At 40.1% G+C, this 23737-nt stretch overlaps 5 pseudogenes; 4 read left to right on the top strand and 1 right to left on the bottom strand.

Moving 5' to 3' along the window:
• The first annotated feature begins 1502 nt into the window (after window positions 1-1502).
• On the top strand, window positions 1503-2693 carry LOC124974313 (peptidyl-prolyl cis-trans isomerase FKBP8-like; annotated as a pseudogene).
• Window positions 2694-4209: 1516 nt separating this feature from the next.
• On the top strand, window positions 4210-6770 carry LOC124974332 (DNA (cytosine-5)-methyltransferase 3B-like; annotated as a pseudogene).
• A 3097-nt stretch (window positions 6771-9867) lies between these two features.
• On the bottom strand, window positions 9868-11117 carry LOC124974326 (N-alpha-acetyltransferase 30-like; annotated as a pseudogene).
• Window positions 11118-11498: 381 nt separating this feature from the next.
• On the top strand, window positions 11499-15748 carry LOC124974327 (STE20/SPS1-related proline-alanine-rich protein kinase-like; annotated as a pseudogene).
• Window positions 15749-19995: 4247 nt separating this feature from the next.
• LOC124974337 (lamin-B1-like) lies at window positions 19996-21705 on the top strand (annotated as a pseudogene).
• Window positions 21706-23737: the final 2032 nt, after the last annotated feature.

Here is a 23737-nt window from a genome sequence, read left to right on the forward strand (position 1 = left end):
ATACACTAAAAATACTTTTTAGAAAAAGAAAAATGCAAACACAAATTAATCATACTTTATTTGACTGCATCTTATTTAGAAAGCTTGCACATTTCAAATTCCATTAAAACTCTCTCTCCAAAAGAATATAAGGAATAAGAAAAAATCATGTAGCAATATCTAGTCATCAAACAGCAGTCCAGTATTTTGAGATGCACATTATATTTTATAGTTACTCAACTCATATCTGCTATCAATGTAATATGGTTATGTTTTTACAAACGTGAGAAGCTGTTAACAATATACCACATATTTTAATGATGTCATGGTGCATAAAAAAATAAATCTGACATGCTATCAATTTAATTTTATCTATGCTCCTCCAAAGTGGTTAACTTCATGATACTTAGCATAATAAACAAACACATCCAGTCATATACATGTCAGCCAACATCAGAACACAGGGCAAGGTAAAGTTGAAATGTGACAAACTCCTTTATGTATATTTATTGAGCACAGGTGGAAGATAATTTGAAAAAGAGATGCAGAAATTATTAAAACAAAATTTTTTAGTAATATTTTTACTTTTTCTTATTTTCCTGGCTATAATTTCAAAAACTACTACCTGGTTTCTGATCTGTGGACTTCTATAGAATAAGTATCTTTATCCAAATGTAAAGGAAATCATAGCCAGTCGACACACCAAAATTCATAGGATACCCGTTAGCCTCTTCAACACTAACATATATAGCTTCACAGTAGCATGTATAAAAATGTTCAACAGTACCAACTGCCAAATCAGTGTCAGTGGATAAAGTACAGTCATCCTTAAAGATACAGCTCCCCATTAATAGAAAGTTGCACCAATTTTCCTCAGTTTTAGCCAAGTGAACCCACTATATCAATTATAAAAGTAACTGTTTCAACCTGATGAAAGTTTGATCATAAACAGACTCAAAAGGGTTAATTGAAAAACTGAGTACTGTGATCATGATACTTTTTAATATAACCAGCATTTGCCCATTAAATGTTTAAAGACAATGTAAAATGGAAATATCTTCTTAAAAATAAGGAATTGTAAATGATCCCAGCAGCAGGAAGTTTTACTTCTCATCAAATATAAATTGGGTATATTTATTTTGAAAGTCCTTGTTATCAAGTTCATTTTCAAAACATTGTGAACAAAGAGTATCTTTCCTTTAAAAATAAAACATCAAAAAACTTCCCTGAAAAGGACCTTATCAACTGTTAATGATGGTAGAGTTTTAAAAATGCAGCAATTATATTTATAAAATATTCAAAACAAATCCTAGAGCAGAAATAAATCCAAATGAAAATGAAAACATTCCTACAAAAGAGTTTTCACCAAGAATAAATCTTCTTTTTTTTCTTATAGGTATCTAGGTTTTCCAGTTAAGTAAATTATCCATCAAAGATTTACTGACTCAGGGGTGAGGAGGGGGCCACAGGACCTCAGGCGGGGTCCTGGAACGGGAGGTCCAGTTCCCATCACCCCCAGCAGTATGGCATCCTGTGCTGAGCCCTCGGAGCCCACTGTCCCACTGCCTTCTGGTGTCCCAACTCTTGAAGATTTCAAGGTGTTTGATGGGGTTGAGGATGCAGAAGGTGAGGAAGAAGAGGAGGAAGAGGAGGATGATGACCTGAGTGAGCTGCCACCTCTCATGGGACAGTCCCATCTGGAGGAGGCTGAGCAGCCTGGGGCTCTGGCCCAAGAGTTCCTGGCAGCCATGGAGCCTGAACCTGCCCCAGCCCCAGCTCCAGAAGAGTGACTGGACATCCTGGTGAATGCGCTGTTGAGAAAGAAGACACTGGTCCCAAGCCCACCTGGCTCAAGTCTACCAGCCATCTGCAGTTGCAGATGTCGCTGGAAAATGGCATGCAGGTACAAGAGGAGGAGGAGGTGGTGTTCAACTTGGGCAACTGCGAAGTCATCCAGTCCCTGGACCTCAGTGTCCCACTCATGGATGTGGGTGAGATGGCCGTGGTCACTGCTGACTCCAAGTACTGCTACGGCCCCCAGGGCAGCAGGTGCACCTACATCCCCCCCACTGGGGCCAATGCCTGGAGGTCACCCTGAAGACAGCCGTGAATGGGCCTGACCTGGAGATGCTGATGGGAGGAGCGGGTGGCCCTGACCAACCAGAAGCGGGAGTGTGGTAACGCCCACTACCAGCAAGAGACTTCCTACTGGCCACCAATTCCTACGACCTTGCCATCAAGGCCATCACGTCCAGCGCCAAATTGGACATGACTTTTGAGGAGGAGGAGCAGCTCCTGCAACTGAAGACGAAGTGTCTGAATGACCTGGCAGCCTTGCAGCTGAAGCTGGACCATTACCGCGCCGCCCTGTACTCCTGCAGCCTGGTGCTGGAGCACCAGCCTGACAACATCAAGGCGCTCTTCCGGAAGGGCAAGGTGCTGACTCAGCAAGGTGAATACAGTGAGGCCATTCCCATCCTGAGGGCAGCCCTGAAGCTGGAACCTTCCAACAAGATGATCCTCGTGCAGCTGTCCAAGCTGGTGAAGAAACACACGGCTCAACGCAGCACAGAGAAGGCCCTCTACCAGAAAATGCTGGGCAACCCCAGCCGCTGCCAGCCAAGTGTACCAGCAAGAGCACCTGGCTGTTCGGGACGACTGCTGTTGCTCTGGGGGACATGGCACTCTCTGTGGTCATCCCTGCGAGAAACTGAGGGACCTGGTGGCCGCCATCCCTCTGCACACCGTGGACCCCACCCTGCACTCCTAACTCCCGGCTTCCTGTCCACTGTCCTCTGTGGCCTGCCCCCTCTGGATTGGGGGTAGCCAGGATGGGGGTCACAAATCCCAGAAAGCAGGAGGGACTGAGACCCACTAGGAGGAAAGTGGGGTGCAGCCCAGGGAAGGGGCCCTCGTTCCTCCAACCAACTCTCACCCTTTCCTCACCACCTGGCAGGTCAGGGCTCACGCCTGACCTCAGTATCTTCTCCTCAGTAGACCTGGGGCAGCCCTCCCTGCTCCCCTGACTGCCAGCCCTTCCTACCCTACCTGCCGCCCCTCTGTCCAGGCTCCCCACAGTGAAATAAAGCCTCCCACCCCACAAAAAAAAAGAAAGAAAAAGATTTACTGACTCAATTGAAACCAATTAACTTTAAAATTCATTACATTTCACTGATTAGCTGAAATACATTGTATTAGTAAACATGGTAACTGTTCGGAAACAAAAAGAACACATTAATATTTTTTCATTTCTGCCTTTAGTGTTTTCACTGAAGGAACAAAGCAAAGCTCCCCAAAGAATATGCTGAGTCAATTGAAAAGAAAATAAAAGCAGCTTAAAATGGATAAAATGCACCTTGAAATTTATTTCTAAGATGAAGAACCAAAAGTGAAACATTTTAAAAAGCAAAAGGAATGTGAATCCAAATCAATTGGGAAAGAAATTCCAGCTACTTTATAAAAGCTGATCTTCACAGCTTAGCAAAATTTTTGACTAAAAATATCACACCAATTTACATTAATTTTCTATTCTTTTCCAAAAATGCCTTCTTAAAAAAAGTGCATCCAAAACTCAGCAATTCCATTCTCCCTCAACTTTTCTGATACCTTTCATGCCACTCCTCTACAGTTTTCCAAATAGATTCAACTTCCTACTGTAGAGAATGTAAAGAGAGAGCTCACAGAATGGGAGAATATCTCTACCATATGCACCTCAAATAGTGCACTTATCTCCACATTTTTCTTATCCAATCTCTTTGGGTTATTCATCTTGGAAATATATTTCAAGGTGCATTGTATGCATTTTAATATAAAGAACTCAAAAAACTTACACCAAAACACAAATAATCCAATCAATAAATGGGTTAAGGAACTGAACAGAAACTTCACAAAAGAAATACAATTGATCGACCCTCCGCCGCAGCCGGGTCCAGCCCGCGCCGCTCCCTCACAGCTGCCGCCCCGTGCCCGGCCACCGCAGCCCGCGTGGACGCTCCACTCCGGGCGCCCCCTGACGACGGCACCAGCCCACTGGCGGGAGGGCGAGCGGGCAGCCAAGCCTGGCCGGCAGCGCTGGGGTTAAGTGGCCCAAGTAAACGTAGCTAGGCGGTCTGCGCCAGAGATTCGCTAGCCGAACACCCTGCGCAGCCGCCCGCCGGCCTCCCGCCCGCCTGTCCAGACCTGTGGCGCAATCACCAACCCGCGCCCCAGCCAGCCCCGTGGCAGGAAACAATGAAGGGGGACACCAGACACCTCAGTGAAGAGGAGGGCGCCAGCGGGAGGGAGGACTCCATCATCATCATCAACGGGGCCTGCAGTGACCAGTCCTCCAACTCCAAAGATGCTCCCTCTCCCCCCATCCTGGAGGCCATCTGCACCCCCGGAGATCAGAGGACGCAGCAGATCCAGCTCCCGCCTGTCCAAGAGGGAAGTCTCCAGCCTGCTCAGTTACACTTAGGATCTGACAAGAGAAGGAGATTGTTGAGGAAGATGGGAACGGTTCTGATACTCCTGTGATGCCACTGTTCCAGGAAACCAGGACGCGGTCTGAAAGCCCAGTGGTCTGAAACCGAAATAGCAGTGCCTCCAGTCGAGAGAGGTACAGGCCCTCCCCACGTTCCACCCGAGGTCACCAGGGCCGCAGTCACATGGACGAGTCTCCCGTGGAGTTCCAGGCTACCAGGTCCTTAAGGCAGAGGGCAACAGCATCAGCAGGTACTACGTGGCCATCTCCGTCCAGTCCTTACCTCACCGATGACAACGTGACCCCACAGAGCAGCAGTACCCCCTATGCTGGCCTGGCTGAGGACAGCCAGCTGGAGAATGCAGAGTTCCCCCAGGTGGATGGAGAAGGGAGAGATGCAGATAACAGGGAATATCAGGATGGGAAGGAGTTTGGAATAGGGGGACCTGGTGTGGAGAAAGATCAAGGGCTTCTCGTGGTGGCCTGTTTGCTATGGTGGTTTCCTGGAAAGCTACCTCCACGCACCAGGCCATGTGTTGCATGTAATGGGTCCAGTGGTTTGGAGATGGCAAGTTCTCTGAGGTCTCTGCAGACAAACTGGTGGCCTTGGGGCTGTTCAGTCAGCATTTTATCCTGGCCACCTTCAATGAACTGGTGTAATACAGGAATGCCGTGTACCATGCCCTGGAGAAAGCCAGGTTGCAAGCTGGCAAGAGCTTCCCCAGCAGCCCTGGAGACTCATTGGAAGACCAGCTGAGGCCCATGCTGGAGTGGGCCCATGGGGACTTCAAGCCCACTGGGATCGAGGGCCTCAAACCCAAGAGCAAGCAATCAGTGGTGAATAAAACGAAGGTGCATCGTGCAGGAAGTAGGAACTTAGAATCAAGGAAATACGAGAACAAGAGTCGAAGACGCACAGCTGATGACTGTGCCACCTCCGACTACTGTCCCCCAACCAAGCGCCTGAAAACCAACTGTTATAACAATGGTAAAGACCGCAGAGAGGAAGATCAGAGCCGAGAACAAATGGCTTCTGATGTCACCAATAACAAGGCCAGTCTCGCAGATAGCTGTTTGTCCTGTGGTAGGAAAAACCCCGTGTCCTTCCACCCTCTCTTTGAGGGTGGTCTCTGCCAGACCTGCCGGGATCACTTCCTCGAGCTGTTCTACATGTACGATGATGATGGTTATCAGTCCTATTGCACCATGTGCTGCGAGGGCCATGAGCTGCTTCTCTGCAGCAACACGAGCTGTTGCCGGTGCTTCTGTGTGGAGTGCTTGGAAGTGCTGGTGGGCACAGGCACAGCTGTGGATGCCAAGCTTCAGGAGCCCTGGAGCTGCTACATGTGTCTCCCCCAGCGCTGCCACAGGGTCCTGCGGTGCAAGAAGGACTGGAATGTGGGCCTGCAGGCCTTCTTCACCAGTGACGTGGGGCTTAAATACGAGGCCCCCAAGGTGTACCCTGCGATTCCCGCAGCCAAATGGTGTCCCATTAGAGTCCGGTCACTGTTCGATGGAAATGCCACAGGTTACTTGGTTCTCAAAGAGTTGGGCATTAAAGTGGAAAAGTATGTCACCTCTGAAGTGTGTGAAGAATCCATTGCCGTTGGAACCATTAAATACGAGGGAAATATCAAATATGTGAATGATGTCAGAAATATCACCAAGAAAAACACTGAAGAGTGGAATCCATTTGATTTGGTGATTGGCGGAAGCCCATGCAATGACCTATCAAATTTGAATTCAACCCAAAAAGGCCTGCATGAGGGCACTGGCAGACTCTTCTTCAAATTCTACCACCTGCACAATTACTCGCGCCCCAAAGAGGGGGATGACTGGCCGTTCTTTTGGATGTTTGAGAATGTTGTAGCCATGAAGGTCGGCAACAAGAGGGACATCTCACGGTTCCTGGAGTGCAACCCGGTGATGATTGACACCATCAAAGTGTCTGCTGCGCACAGGGCCCGATACTTCTGGAGAAACCTACCAGGGATGAACAGGTCTGTGATAGCATCAAAGAATGATAAACTTGAGCTGCAGGACTGCTTGGAATTCAGTAGGACAGCAAAGTTAAAGAAAGTGCAGATAATAACCACCAAGTCCAACTCGATCAAACGGGAAAAAACAACTTCTCCCCATTGTCATGAATGGGAAAGAAGATGTTCTGTGTTGCACTGAGCTCAAGAGGATCTTCGGATTTCCTGTACACTACACGGATATGTCCAACATGGGCCGTGGTGCCCGCCAGTAGCGGCTCGGGAGGTCCTGGAGTGTGCTGGTCATCAGACACCTCTTCACCACCTTGAAGGACTACTTTGCATGTGAATAGTTCTACCCTGGCCTGCTGGGGCACTACGGTGCCTGGGACAGAGCCAAGATCCAGAAAGCACCCTGATCCCTAACAGGTACCCCAACTCGGCCCTCTCAGTCGAGCTGTGTGGGGTCTCCCTGCATACCTTAGTCCTCCTGCTCACTGGGAGCAGAGTCATCTGACCCTCTCTATCAGGGGGTGGCCAAGGTGCCACCTCCTTGTGCACAATTCCGACCTGGCTGCTCAGAGCAGTCAAACATGGTGCTCATTTTTTCTTCTAAAACTTTAAAACTTGAAGTAAATAGTAAAATGGCTTTTTCCTCCCTCCTGGGTTTACCACTCAGAAACAATGGCTAAGATACCAAAACCACATTCTCACAGCCCTCCGATACTCAGGTTGAAATGCCAAATCACCCAAGACTGTTATCGCAAGACTTTTAAAAAATATCTACAGCTCTGTTTACAGGAGTGTGCAGTTGTAGACATGTAGCTAAGGGACATTTTAAAGGCCCAGCATGAATGTTTTTTTTCCTAGGGCTACCAGAAGAGGAAGTGACACATAGTTGAATCTTTGCCTCAGTACAAGGCCATTAGAGTATTTCCCACCATGATGGTGATTCAGCAGGGATGACCTCATCATCTTCTCATTCAGGGCTATTCCTCCCCCAACCCAAGGGCAGGGGCCACCTTAGCTAAATCCCTCCTGGAAACTGCAATAGAAGCCTCTGGGGAGCTCAGTAAGGGGTGGGCCAGAGTTATATATAAGCTGCTGGATATTACATAGGAGAAGTTGGGCTTCTCAGTTATCTCCTTCCCTGTGTGAGGGGCGTGATGGAGGGAACCTAGTGAGGTACACCCCTTCATCCCCTCTCCCAGTAGGCTTTTGTCCCCAAATTCCTCATCCTTTCTGGACTCAAGCCGGTGACAGCAAGGGACAGAAGCACATTCCTAACTTTTTCCCCTCATCTAAGAGATGGCCGGCGGAAAAACTGCAATAAAAGCTCCATCCTCCCTCCAGAGATTTTAAAATCCTTTTTTATTCCATGATAATGTCATTTTTTAGGGGAACAGGAGGTCAGGCAAGCTGCATTTCTGAAATGCTGCTGTGATGGTTTTTAACATCTTTTACTCCTCTTAACTGGTGCTATTCAGTGGAATCAGGAACCTTGACACATTTTGTGGGGCTTTTTATACACTTTTTAAAAAAACTCTCAAGACTTCTATTTCTATGTTTAACATTTGCATTAAATTTTTTTTTTGGTAACTGGAGCCACATAGCAAGTATGGGGAAAAAAAGTGCCTTGTTTCAACAGTTTTTGCTAATTTTTAGGCTGAAAGATGACGACGCCTACAGGTGACCTTATTCTGTTTACTTAAAATCAGTATTTCTATAAAAAAGAAAAAAGAAAGAAAAAAAAAGAAATACAACTGATCAACAAGCATGAAAAAGTATTCATCATATGTAGCAATTAGAGAAATGCAAATCAATAATACACTGATTTAATCTCACTCTAGGGCTGGGGAGATAACTCAGTTGGTAGAGTGCTTGCCTTGCAAGCACAAGGCCCTGGGTTCGATCCCCAGCACCACAAAAAATAAATAAATAAATAAATAATCTCATTCAAGTCCATTATGAAGAATAAAATGAATAAAATAGTGTTGGTGAGCATGTGGGAAAAAAGGTACACTCACACACTGCTGATGGGACTGCAAATTGCAACCATTCTGGAAAGCACTATGGAGATTCCTCAGAAAACTTGGAATGGAACCCCCATTTAACTCAGCTATCCCACTCCCTGATTTATAACCAAAGGACTTAAAATCAGCATACTACAATGACTCAGCCTCATCAATGTTTTTAGTAGCTGAATTCACAATAGCTAAACTATGGAACCAACCCAGGTTACCCTCAACAGATGATTGGATAAATAAAATGTGTTATACATGCACAATGGATTGATTATACTCAGTCTTAATGAAATCATGGCATTTTCAGGTTAATGGATAGAACTAGAGAATATAATCCTAAGCAAAATAAGACATTTCCCAAAATCCAAAGGCCCAATGTTTTCTCTGATATGCAGATGCTTTTATGTAATGTGGGGGGAGGGCTAGGGAAGAATGGAGAAATTTTGAATTGGGCAGAGGGGGGTGAAGAAATGGGAAGGGCTGAAGGAGTGGGTAGGGTGGGTAGGGTGTTGGAATAAGATGAACTTTGTTACCTGTGTTCATGTATAATTGGGACACAATGGGTGTGACTCTGCATTGTGTACAACCAGAGAAATGAGAAGTTGTGTCAAAATACATTCTAATGTCATATATAACTAATTAGTACAAAAAAAAAAAAGAAAGGAAGAACTTCTAAAGTAAACCACTCTGTTACTTAGCTGGAAAATGTATCCCAGTTAAAAAATCTGAAATAATTTATTACCAAATTTAGAATTGAAGTAAAACAAAGTTTTCTTATAAAGAATTTAAAGAAAAGGAAAAGAAAGCACGCATTCAAAACCAGAGTTGAAGACAAATATTCTTATCTATGCAGACATTGGCGGATGCAGTTTGTTACTTTACTTATTGTAAGACAATACACCACCCTACATTTTTCTTCATTCACTATTCACTGAGCTACCAATATTCAAGATTGGAGAATTTAATATTTGAAAAAATAAAACATGAAATTGAAGCTTGTCCCTCAACAATTTCAGAAAACTATGGCAGGTTTGTGTGATATGTTATATACTCAGAGAATTTTATAACCTACATTGGCTATTTTAAGGCACAAAAATCATGTTCCATTTACTGGTTCTATGATAAAATGATCACTACGTAAATAATATTGTCAACAGGCTCTGTAAATGAACAAAAATTGGCCAGGAACTGGTACATCTTGTTCATACCAAAATATCTCTTGAAGTTTAAAACAATCTCTTTTAATTCAGATCAAATATGCTATACCAAAGTGCAGCAAATATTATGGGACACACAATGAGACACTGACAGGGAATTGCTTCATGTAACTTACTAAATCCACCTGGGAAGCAATTCTGTACAATTTCTGCATTGCATGCAAAGCTCAATTCTGTGTGGATGGAAGTTATTCCTTAATGTAAACTTCTCAATTAAGCCACGGTTTAAGTTGCAGAGCATCAACTCCATTTATTTTTTATTTTTATTTTATTATTTTTTGGGGAGGGTACTGGGAATTGATCTCAGGGGCACTCAACCATTAAGCCACACCCCCAGACCCATTTTTTTCTTTTGTATTTTATTTATAGACAGGGTCTCATTGGCTTTCTTAGTGCCTTTCTGTCTGTGAGGCTGACTGAACTCATGGTCCTCCTACCTCAGCCTCCTGAGCCACTGGAATTATAGGCTGCACCTATAATTCAACTCCATTTAAATACAGTTTGAACATCCTCTTATCTCAAACAAAACCAAGGTTTGCATAAAGTTTCAAAGCAGATTTATTTGTTATTTGTTATTTCTGTTTCCAAAACAACCTCATTGCAGTCTCCTTCAACCATGGCATATGTAGCTTTCTTAACCAAGTTACTACCACTGCCATTTCTCCTGTATTTGGAATCCACAGCTAATATGACAATATAACCTCTGAAAAAAATTTTTTGGGCATATCCAACTTGCAAATGATGACACCTACACACTCTTTCCCTACCATGGCCAAGAAGCACAGCTGTGTCCAGTTGTGGATACAATATCTATACATATAAATGGAGTAGGATTCAGACAGATGTTTGGTGATCAGTCTCATGATACCAGGCATTTGTAGTTTGGATTCATATCAGAAATATCATGCCATCTGATCATCCATAGGCTCGATCTCCCTGCTCTCCTAATGACTTTGTAAACAGCAACCATTGTCCAGGGACCAAGACAGCAGCCACAACTTCTGGTCTTCTACTCTGTGCCTGCCGTCAGTCTATTGCAGGCCACTGCAGGGTCGCTCGCCCTGGGGAGCACAGTTCTTGCATTAATGCAGAAGGAGTGAAGGGGTCACTCTCCTGAGAGTACCCTGGCTCCCTTTGTTGCAGTCACTTTGAGGTCCCTGTTGAGGTTGGCTGTGCTCCTGGCCACCTGGAACTTGCTCTTGAGGGAAGCAGCCACCTGGAGGTGCTGCAGTTCATGGCTCATCAATCCAAAGTGCTGTTGCTGCTCCGGGGGAATCAGCTAGCCGCCCACCCAGCTCCTGCTTACAATGCCTTCGTGCTCCTTGTCATCCTCCTGGTCCTTGCTGCAGCAGGTGAGAGCAGAACCCGCCCCGAAGGGGCAAGCGGTTTTGCCCACTGCCAGGGTCAGAGATGCTGGTTGTGGGAGGAGGCTGCTAACCCCAGGTGGTACATCCATCATCCCCACACTGGTCCCAGTCACCGCTGCCACCACTCCTCTTCCTCAGCAGCCCTGACTGCCAAGAATCTCACCTAGTCACAGTCGCCTTTTGAAGTCATAAATTTTAGATGGCACATTACCTTGTTTTTCCATATTTCTTGTGTTGCTATGGTAAGATTTGCACATCTGCTTGGATGGATATTTCTTGACTTTTATGTGGTGCCTTCATAGTATGCAACTTATTTCTGTCAGTGTGCCTTGGGGTTGTTGTGTAACAGTGAGTTTATTTCAAACTGGACTTCACCATGTAATCTTCTACTCTCATTTGCAGTTTACGGATTTGGGGACAGAGTGCACTGCATTACAGTCAGAGAGACCACTGACTCTTTAAGACATGTCAGTATGGAGTAACTAGTACTTCAGGCAGATGTAGCGTACACAGTAGAAAATGTGATGGAACACAGAGAGAAAAACAGACAGAAAAAAGAAGGTCAAGAATTCCTCCTAGCCAAGGTGTTCAGAAGGTGCTCAGAACCTAAGAGTAGGTTCTCTTAGGCTTATGTTTATTTGGGGGGGTTTATGCGGTCTAAGGTATCTTCGTATTATAAACATTTCTTTATATGTTCTAAAATATTGTTAAATGATTTATAATTATCTTTCAAATCATTATTTGAATAAATTGGAATGGTATTTTGGTTATGGACAGTTCTTTTAAAATTTTATGCATTTCTCATTTTACTGAATGATAATATTTCCAAATGTTTTGTCATCAACTTTCAGAATTTTCAACTTTTCTAGAAAATTATTCATTTGGTACAAATAGCTAATTTTATTTTTATAGGGTTCAGTAGGAACTTATGTATAATTTATAGCAATATAAAATAGACAATGTAATATGTTGAATATATTTTAATATATTTAAATATTTTATATTAATATTTATTATTTTAACTTATACATGTGTAATATAACATTCACTTTACACTTTACATGTGGTATAATCATACATGCATCTTATATTTATTTATATTATTGCAAAATTTACATAATCTGATATAATATTCATATACATGCATTACCTATTCCACCATATTGCTTTATTCAAATGTGTTAATTTTGGCTTTGATTCCTATTAATTTACTCTTCTTTCTTCTTTTTCTTTTCTTAAATACTACCTCTCAGAAAGAATGCACAGAGACTCTAACAGACAGCTATGTTGAAATACAACTGTAACCTCCTCAGCAAAATATTCTCTGATATTTTATGTACAATTAATTTAATATATGAAATATAGGTAACTACTTGCTAGAGACACCTGTGTAAAAAAATAAATTTGAGAAATAAATACTTACATGTTTTGTTTGGCTTCCATTGCATTAGTAACTTTACCTAAATAAATACACCTTTATTTAAGTTTTCCTTTTTGGGTACTAGGTTTTTTCTCTGAAATTACTATTAAAAAGTATCACATTTTTGTGTGATTAGAACATGTCTTGAGATATTAATACATTTTTATTTTTCTGTTCCTATTTTTGGTTTTTTTTTGTAGCATATAACTTGAAATTATAGAAAAACTCAATGATGCTCTAAAGAGTATATTTTTTCTTATGTAAAACAATATTACACTTAGAGTTTAAGGTTTTTTAATTTCCCATAATTTTTTATTTTGTTTCTTGAAAATTTTTTACTTATTTTAATTAGTTATACATGACAGTAGAATGCATTTTGACACATTGTATCCAAATGGAGCACAACCACTCCATCCTCTGGCTGTACATGGTGCAGATTCACATCCATAGTGTAATCATACGTGCGTACAGGGTAATAATGTCTATCTCATTCCACTGTCCTTCTGTTCCCCACATCCCTCCTCTCCACTCACTCCTCTCTGCACCATTCAAAGTTCCTCCATTATTCCCTACCACCTGCATTATGAATCATCTGTGTATCAGAGAAAACATTCAATCTTTGTTTGGGATTGGCTTATTTAGCTTAGCATGATATTCTCCAGCTCCATCCACTCACCTGCAACTGCCATGATTTCATTCTTATTTAAGGCTGAATAATATTCCATTGTTTATTTATCACATTTTCTTTATCCATTTATCTGTTGGAGGGCATTTAGTTTGGTATCATAGTTTAGCTATTGTGAGTTGAGCTGCTATAAACATTTATGTGTCTGTGTCCCTGTAGTATACTGATTTTAAGTCCTTTGGGTATAAACTAAGGAGTGGAAATACTGGGTCAAATGGTGGTTCCATTCCAAGTTTTCTGAGGAATCTCCATAGTGCTTTCCAGAGTGGTTGCACCAATTTGCTGTTCCACCAGAAATGTGTGAGTGTACCATTTTTCCCACATGCTCAACAACACCTATTGTTGCTTGCATTCTTCATAATTACCATTCTGACTGAAATGAGATGAAATCTCAGAATAGTTTTGATTTGAATTTCCCTAATTGCTAAAGATGATGAACACTTTTTCATGTATTTGTTAATCAATTATATTTCTTCTTCTGTGAAGTGTCTTTTCCATTCCTTAGCCCATTTAATTGATTGGGTTATTTTTGGGGGGAGTATTAAGTTTTCTAAGTTCTTTATATACATTGGAGATTCATGCTTTATCTGAGGTGCATGTTGTAATTATTTTCTCATATATAGGATTATTTCTTATTAGACAAATGTGCCAAAAACATACATTGGCGAAAAGATAGCCTCTTCAACAAATGGTATGGGGAAACCTTGAAATTCATATGTAGCAAAAGGAAAATAAACCTCTATTTCTCACCCTGCAGAAAAATCAACTCAAAGGGATCAAACACTTAGGCACTAGAACAGAGATCCTGAACCTAATAGAAGAAAGTAGGCCCAAATCTTCACCATGTCAGCTTAGGACCCCACTTCCTTAACCAGATCCCTAAAGTGCAAAAAGTAAAATCAAGAGTCAATAAATTGGATGGATACAAAATCTTATTTTTGTTTCTTATTGCATGTTTTTAATATCTTTGAAATTGAATTTATTACATGCCTGGTTTTGTTTTGTTTTGTTTTCATACAAGCTGTTTCCTGCAAATATTTGATTATTCATGAAGTTGCCTGAAAAGTAGTAAAACAAATCTTATTGAAATGCATTTTATTTGATGATGTGGATCAGCAGTGCATTTTAATTAGTGGACAGAACTAAGGTGATTTTTTTCCTTCTCATGAAATAACATCACTCCTCAACATTTATAGCTAATTTTTCTTGAATTGATAAATTCCTATACAAAGAAAACTTCCAATATCTTAACTTTTGTATTGAAACCTAATAGCTCTCCTTTTTTGAACTGAGAAAGACCTGTTTCCTTACTCTTTGGCTTATAGAACTTTATTGCATGCGTCAATTAGAATGATCAATAATTCTTTGGCAGTTTCAGGAAGGGAGGGTGTGTGCTGGCCAAGAGGTGTCTGTGGCGAGGCAAGGGAAGTTTCAAGTGAAAGGTTTCTGCTGTCCCACTCTCCTCTGGCAGCATCATACTGGAGCCCAGCAGCTTGCCTATGCATATCCAGCTTCCCTAGGAGGTGGCCCAGGTGACAACAAGACAGGCTCCTGTGACTATGACAGCAGTTCCTGCTTCAGTCCCAGCAGGTCCCAGGCCCTGACCCTGGCTGGCCCATATACAGTGGTGCATATAAGCTGCAGAAAGTTGTGGAAAGTAGAGTTACTACTGTGATTCAGGCTACCCTATGCAAGCCCAGGCAAGAATGTGTAGCAATAAAGTTATCAAGTTGGAAAAATGACAGAACAGTGTGAATGAATCATTAAAAGAAGTTCAAACCATGAGTCAGTGCAGCCATCCCAATGTAGTGAACTATTACACCTCTTTTGTGGTAAAAGATGAACTTTGGCTGGTCATGAAATTGCTACGTGAAGGCTCAATGTTGGACATCATCAGATCCATTGTCAACCAAAGACAGCTCAAGAACAGAGTAGATTTGGGGGTAAATGCATTCTCAGCAACAGGGGGTGATGATACAAGTAATAAAGTAAAAAAAATGTCTTGGCATGAGTTGATGGATGGCACCTGAAGTCATGAAACTAGCAAGAGGCTACAACTTCAAGGCTGACATGTGGAGTTTGGGAATTACACCATTGTAATAGTACCAAGAGCAGCACCTTATCACAAATAACCTTCCATGAAAGTGTTAATGCTGACTTTGCAAAATGATGCACCCACTTTAGAAACCCAAGTAGAAGATAAATGATGAAAAATTACAACAAGTCCTTAGAAAATTACTTTCACTGTGTCTTCAAAAAGATCCTTGCAAAAGACCCACAGCAGCAGAACTTTCAAAATACAAACCCTTCCAGAAATCCAACAACAGAGAGTACTTGATTGAGAGTCTCCTTACCAGATGCCAGACATAGACCAAAGAGCCAAGAAGGTAAGAGTAGTTCCGTTGTCAAGTGGACACCTCCATAAAACTAAAGGTAGGAACTGGGAGTGGAGTGACAACAAGGTGGATGAGAAAAGTGAAGAGGGGAAAATAGCTACTTCTTAAGAAAAGTCATGAAAACTAAGAAAATCCAGAGGTCTTGGTGAATATCTGCAGCATCCCCCAGCAAATAGAGTCACCCCTGTGCACAAATCTTGGGGCCAACCCCAATGTGAGTGAGGAGTACAGAGATGCTTCTTGTGCTGTGCCCCTTGTTTTAAGATTGAGAAACTCCAGGAAGGGACTTAATAATATGTGATTTGAGTTTTCTTCAAGAAGAGATATGGTCAATGGTATATTGCAGGAACTCTTCTCTGCTGGCCTGCTTGATAGTCCTGATGTAGTTATAGAGGCTGCTAACTTACAGCAGATTGTTGATGATGCCAGAGCTTTAAAAACATTGACATTTAAGTTGGCTTCTGGCTGTGAAGGGTAAGAGATTCCTGATGAAGTGAAGCTGAATGGGTTTGCTGAACTCAGTGTGAGCTGATGTATATCCCTGGCTGTCACCATGATCTGTCATGCCCTCCTCCATACCCACTCCCTGTCCACTTCCTCCCACCTCCTCACTTCCAAGTTCCATCAAAATCAGAAGATTGTGAAGAGGCTAGTTTTAATAAAATGGGATAAAAAATAATTTTTAAAACTTGCAACACTCCAAGTTCTGCTTTATTCTCTAGCAAATTACTCTGTGAGACCAAGCAAATGCTCCAGCTGCCTGAGTGTAGCTGATTTTTCCAGAAGCAATTTAATATTCTTAGCAGTCAACTCTGATAGCCTTTGAATGAAAATCATCTGAAATACACTCAGGTGTTTCTATTTACTGATAACAAAAGCAATTTTCTATCAGAAACCTCTTTCTCTGTTCATTGTTGTTATTTCTGTAATAATAATTCAATTGTATATCTGACAATACTGCCTCTTTCATGTTGTATTTCAAAATTAATACACTTATAAAATTAAGATTTATTAGTCAAACTTGAATTCTAGTTATAAAACTGACTGTAAATATTATTTTTCATTTATTTATGCATTACACACCTTACCTATGAGAAAAAATGTATTTGATTATATGCTTCTTGTAGTTAATCTCTTGTTATTTAAATAAAATATTCAGGTCTATCTGTGGAGTATTTGTAAATTCTATTTCTTGAAATGACTGAATTAGGAACTTGGATGCTTCTTCTTTTGATTTGTTTGCCTAAAAACCAATCCATGATCTTATGGTTTCTTGGGAGAGGGGAGTGCCTTGCAAACCTTCACATGAAGAATGTGTCTGAGGCTGATTTCCTCTGGAATAGTCTCAGATCTAAAATTTTCTGTACATAAGGTGGCATATGTAAGATATGGCTCGTTGCAACATTTAGGATGTTATAAAAAATGTTGCCCTTCTGTTAGGTTGCTAACGATATCCATCTCTAATTTGTCTCTCCTGAAGAGATAGTATTTATTATTCTAAAGGTAATGAGCTTTAAAATACCAGAACCTGAGTTTCACTTAAAGTGTCCTGAATACCTAAGTATAGTGAAAATAATAGGGGTTGTGCAATGACTGAAAGGTAAAATGCTGCCAAGATTCAAGAATAAATACTTTTAACCCACATAACCTTCTGCTGGACTATATATTCTGAAACTAGTATACTTTAGAATTTTTACAATTGAAGTGTGAACTTTCAGGGAGGTGGTCTCCCAGGATGGCACTATGGCTCTTTTCCAGTGAACCCTAGATATGGCAACACTTTAATATTATTTTTATATTACTAAGAAAAAAGTTATTTATAATTGCCTTAGCATACTTATGAAGGTGTTCAAGAGCCATTTGCATACAATTAAATGTAATTCATTCCATTATATTGTTTGCACATTGATTATTCAAAGATAACTACAAAGGTAAAAGAAAAATAAAAGCCTAATGAAAAAAAATTGCTCTGCACTTATTGAGAGATGTTTGTATGCTTAGGGAGAAAATTGCACTAGAGTGAACAAAGGCAAACAGGGAAGAAGAACATCTGTGATCTCTGATAAATTATCTGATCCAAGGAAGAGCAATCAGTGATCTGGAACATACATCTTACCATAAGATGATCCTGTAGCTCTTTTACTTTTCATAAGTGATGCATCACCACATGTCTTCAGAGAGCTGATGGTAGGGACTTATTTCCCACTCATGTCTGGATAAGCAAAGAGAAATTCTCCAGTCCTAGTAATAGATCTGAGCTGCTACTCACTGTCACTGTGGGAGGGGTGCACTCAGAAAACAGATCTTACTGGGTGAAGTACTGTTAATGGTCTCCATGTTTGTGTCCATCTCAAATTCATATGTTGAGATCCTAACCCACAGCGGGTTGATACTAGAAGGGGGCAGTGGGATGTGATTATGTGGCCTATGGGATTGGTGTTCTCACAAAACAGGGTTATGAGTGCACATGGGAACCCTTCCACCAGGAAATTGGCCCTTACCAAAGACTGAATGTTCTGGTATCCTGATCTTGGACTACCCAGTTTCAGACACTAAAAGAAACTGAATCTGTATTGTTTGAAAACTATTCACCATATTGTATTTTCTGTAGCAGCCCAAATTTTCTACAACAGGTATTCAACTGGCAATATTCTAGGGTTCAGTTTCTCTTTCAACAGCTCCACAGGGTAAACTGATTGGGTAAGTTATGTTCTAAGATTTTAATCATGTCATATTTTTTAAACAAACGATCTTAAATTTTGAACCAACAGCAGTTATACTTTAAAAGACTCCAGTCATTTCAGTTCTTGAGTCTTTAAAATTTTATTATGTGATTTATTTTATATGTGAAATTCCCCTTTTGTGGGTTTATGGTCTAATTATCTTTGCTATTCTAAGTCACTTATGACTTAGTTCCAGTTGTAAATGTGATGTTGCTGCCATGCTCTAATTTTCCTTATTCCTTATGCTTTATTTATTTACACTTCTTATATCCACTTAACATTCAGAATTTTTTGGGGGGAGAGATTATAAATATATGATTTAATCTGTAATATTTAAGTAGAAGTTATAAGTATTTACTTCTTCAGAGTAATCCTATTTGAGAAGAGTGTTATATGGAATATGGAATAAGAATAATAAAAGCCAAGATAATACAATATTAATAATTTTAATATACTGTTATATACCATTTAACAATTCAGCAAAGTCATTTTATTTAGTCCTGACAGCATTTCCAAATAATAGTTGCGATTACTCTGAGACAGTCATTATTAATATTACTATTCAGTTGAATGTTCTGTAAAGTGGAGATAATAACAAGTACATAGGTTCTTGTGAATATGAAATACAAAATTATACTCTAAAATTTATGAACTTTGATTTTAAGATTTACATAAATTTAAAAATTAATTTCACCTTCACATAATACACAAAATATAGAATAGTGCCTGCATAATTTGCATTTGTGAGAGGTCTAAAAATATCTTTTCAAAGATGTTCCCATCCTAATCTCAACAACTGGAGAAGATTCAGTGTTATATGACCAGGGGAAATTAAGTTTGTAGGTAGGATTAATGTTGTCAGTCACATGCTAAGTAGATCACCCTAGAAGAGCCAGGTCAGCTCAGTGTAATTCCAAGGCCTTTTCAAACTTGAGTGATTGAAGCAGATTCTAGAGAAAACATGACAGAAAGCAAAGATGAAGTCGTGCGAAGTGAAGCCTCAGTCTGGTTCTCCTACTGTAGTGATCAACAGAAGCCACAGGTCAAGAATTCCACCAAGTCCTAGAAGATAGAAAAAGCAAGGCATGGGATTCTTTCTTCAGCTTCTCAGTTTTGTTTTAATTTACTAAACTAGTAATATTTTTTGTAACAGCAATCAGAAACATGAGTGCTCAAAAAGTATTATTTTAATAAATCCCAGTTTTAAAGATGAATAAAATGAGCAAAAGGATTAATAATCCTAAGATCATATTGTAAACCTCAGAATTAGAATATAAATACACATTGTGTAAATTTACGACTATTCTTTACTTTCAATCACAACGTTAAAGTTTTTAATGCTTGCAATACTACCAGAAAATAATTAAAGTTCCTTGTCCCCAGCCCGCAGCAGCTTCAACTCAGCCTGAGAGGAACAAAGTGCTGTGGGAGCCAGAGACTTGGTGGTGGCTACATGGATCTGCTCTGCCTCCACCATCCTCTTTCCTGTTCAGGCCTTGCCTGTGTGCATATTTTCTTACAAAAGACAATTTAGGATCCACTTATTGATTCCTAGCGCTCCCCCTTTGCTCTTTGTTCCTTAACCTGCTGCCTCTATCCTAGGTGCTTCTCCCTCTCTGCGTGGACTCAGAATGCAAGGGTGGGTCACCAGTTTGTGCTTTTGGTCTTGGCTTAGCCCCTGCAGCCTCTTCTCTGCCAACTGTCCCATTGCTGAGTTCTCCCCACCAGAATGCCTCACTGCCTGCCATGGCGACAGCGACCTCCTTGTCGTGGTGGACAGGCATTGGAGCCGGTGTCCCCACCACTCTGAGGAGCCCCATGCAACTGTTGCAGCTGCAGAAGGAGGACCTCCGTGAGTTCAATAACCCACTGGCCCTGTACATCAACAATGTGCACAGTCTGAGACAGAAGAGTGGCTGCAGCTGCAGGTGACTGAGTGGAAAGAGGTACACAGTCACTAGTTCAAGGAACTCAAGGCACTATAAGAAACCAAGCTGGCCCATGCACGACAGGCGCTAGAGGATGCAACTCAAGAGTTGGCCAAGCTGCAGATGGAGTTGGGTAAATGCAAGACCAAGCATGGCTAGCTTCACCTCAATTATGCTAAGAAAGAATCTGATCTTAATTGAGCCTATATCAAGCTTTGAGAATGTGGAGCAGCACTGAACTCTAAACATGCAGCTCTAGCTACTTTACACTTGGTGTTCAAAACAAGTTTAGAGGGAGATTTAGAGGACCTGAAGGATCAGCTTGCCCAGGTGCTTTTGTGCCAAAAACACAAAGAAACTTTACTTAAAGTGGATTTGGAGAATCATTTTCAGAGCCTTCCTGAGGATTTGGAGTTTTGTAAAAACATGTATGAAGAGATTAATGAGACAAGAAAGTATGAAACACACTTGGTGAAAGTGGATTCTGGATGTCAGATTGAGTATGTGTATAAGCAGGCTCAAGTCCTTCATGAGGTGAGAAAGCAACATGACGCCCAAGTGAGACTGTACAAGGAAGAGATGGAGCAGATTTACCATGCCAAACTTGAGAATCCCAGACTATCCTCGGGGATGAATACTGACTGCTACTGTCAACAGTGCCAGGGAAGAAATGAGGGAAAGTCCTGTGAGAATTGAAAACCTTTCATCTCAACTTTCTATTCTACAAAAGTCTAGATAGAGCATGTTTGAAAATAATTCAGGAGTTTGAGGGCTTGCTTGCAAAGAAAGAGAAAACATTCACTGCATGCTGACAAAGAGAGAGGGATGGGGAAATAAGGGATAAGGGATCAGGTGCAGCAACAGCTGAATGATTATGAACAACTTCTTGATGTTAAATTTGAAAGCTGTGCTTACAGGAAACTCCTAAAAGGCAAAGAGGAGTTGCTGAAGCCCTCTACAAGTCCTTCTTCCCATGTGTCAGTGCCCTGTGCATCCTCAAGGTGTAGTGTGTGTGCAAGTAGAGGAAAGCAGAAGGGAGTTCATGTGGAAGAATCAAAGGTCAGCAATAGTGTTAGCATCTTTCATTCCACCTCAGTCACTGGGAATGTGTGCATTGAAGAGATCGAGGTTGATGGGAAATTTATTCAATTGAAAAACACTTGTGAACAGGATCAAACAATGGCAGGCAGAGGTGATCAAGAAAATTGTAGACACATTGATACTCACAACATACTTCAAGATATGTGCTGAAGGCTGGTCAGACTGTTTCAATGGGGGCTGCAAATGCTGGTGTCATGGCCAGTCCTCCCACTGACCTCTTCTGGAAGAACCAGAATTCTTGGGCACTGGTGAAGATGTGTAGGTTATACTGAAAATTTTACATAGAGAGGAGGCTATACAAATAGGTGCAGTCTTTTAAACAATCATACCTGAAGAGGAAGAACTAACTGGAGTGGTTGTTGAGGAAGAAGTATTCCATCAGCAGGGAGCCCAAAAATCATCCAACAGAAGCTGTGCAATTATGTAAACTTCTCAAGTCAACTGCCTTCCTTAAGGCAAAGATGTATGATAATCCTTAAGGATATACAGTGCAGAGCCTTCTCAAAAGCACAGACTATTTTCATACTTCTTTTACATAAATTTTTAAGCTGTGAATCTGATGGCTTTAATTTCCTTTTTGACTGAAAATTTTGTAAAATAAATCATATCCATACACTTTGTTGCAAGATGTGAATTATTGACACTATTAACTGTGTACTGTGTGGAAAGGGTCACTCACAATTTTTGGCTTTAAAAAACATGTATTTTCTTTTCTTTTCATTTTTAAATTTCTTTGAGAATGTGAGGGAAGGATAAATAAATCATTGTTTGGCATAATTTGGAGATTGTTCCATACAGATTAGCGATCTGCTCTTGATTGTTTTCTGCTATAAAAAAACAGTGCTGTGAGGGATTGGGGAAAGCATTTTTTAATCTATTGAAATTCTGTACTGAATTTTATTGTAAAAAGCACTCAAAGTAACTTTTTTTAAAATGGAAAAGACATTTAGTAAGATGGTTGATGTTAATCTAATCATCATGTAAACACTCTGGATGAAGAATTGCACAAAATTTGGTTTTATGGTTACTTCTCTTAGATTCTTAAATCCGGAGGGGAATGAGGATGGGGTGATGAGATGGAGGGAGGGGCTTCTCTACTAAAATGCATCAGTAACATGTTTAAATTTTTATGTGACATTAACAAATAAAAAGGCTGCTTTAATATTAAACCCTCCAAAATTAAAGAGATAACAACTCAACTTTCTATAGTTTTTATATAATTATCATCTATTATAGTTACATAAATCATTCAAGTATCAAACATTTCTAATTATGAGTCAAAAGAAATGAAGGTTAAATTCTAAACTCTCCTTAGTTTTTGTAAATCAAATCTATGATAAATTATAGAATACATACAGTATGCTTTTATGGTACCCAAGAATAATTTTTTATTATTTCATTACAAATAAGAATATTTGCATTCTAATTCCTGACTAGCTTAACTACCTTTATGTCACATAAAATTGCAACAGAAATAAACTGTATACATTCAAATAACCCCATTTTAGGAGTTTTATCTAAACCTATTCAAGTAGGTTTAGATTTCTATATTCATACTGTAATTCACTGTGCACAGTGTATACTAAATAAGTTTAGACTGTTTTAGGAATCACTTTTTGCTGTTTTTGTAAGGTGAGAAAGACAAAATTTGGAGTTTCTATTTATTTAACACCGATTCACTGCAATATAGTCAAGCATGACAAAAGTGTAAGTACTTAGAAAATGGAATATTTCAGAGAAAATAATTTAAGTATACTTCATAGGTATTAAACTTTTGTTGAATAAAAGAAAAAAACAATACTGTATTTCAAATTCCACATACACAAATAGTATTCATTAAAGGTGATCATTTGTAGGAGTAGAATTATTTCATAAAAATAATATTAAATAAATGTGAAAATTATTAAAATGAATTTTATGTGCATATTTTTGGTGATTAGTTTTATTATAACTACACTAAAGATAAACCAATAGACCTGATTATATAGAAACACATTAAAATTATTTCTAGACAAATACCTAAGGACCATATCCAATTAGCACTGTGAAAATTATCAATCTAATCAATCATTTTTTTGTCTTCTTTAACAATCTGAAAGAATTGTGTGTATTCTACTTTTTCCCAGAGACAAAAACTATGAAACAAAACATGGTAAAATAAATTTATTTAAAATACAGATATTTAAATAACAAGTGAATACACAAATAGCAAATAAAATGATTATTTCCCAAACTTAATTAAAATTCTTATATTTCACATAGTAACATAATGATCTACTACATCCTAGTAGGAACACAATTTAAAACAATTTCTAACACGTATATGGTCCATTTTACTGCATTAAATTTGAAACACTTTACTGCATTTATTTTTCAATGTGTTTTGGCATGAGACCAAATCTTTGTTAACTTTCTTATAGTCAAACGTATTTCATATATGAGAAATATTGATAGAAGAC

This window comes from Sciurus carolinensis, unplaced genomic scaffold (assembly GCF_902686445.1).
Source record: "Sciurus carolinensis unplaced genomic scaffold, mSciCar1.2, whole genome shotgun sequence".
In the NCBI taxonomy this organism is placed as follows: Eukaryota; Metazoa; Chordata; class Mammalia; order Rodentia; family Sciuridae; genus Sciurus; species Sciurus carolinensis.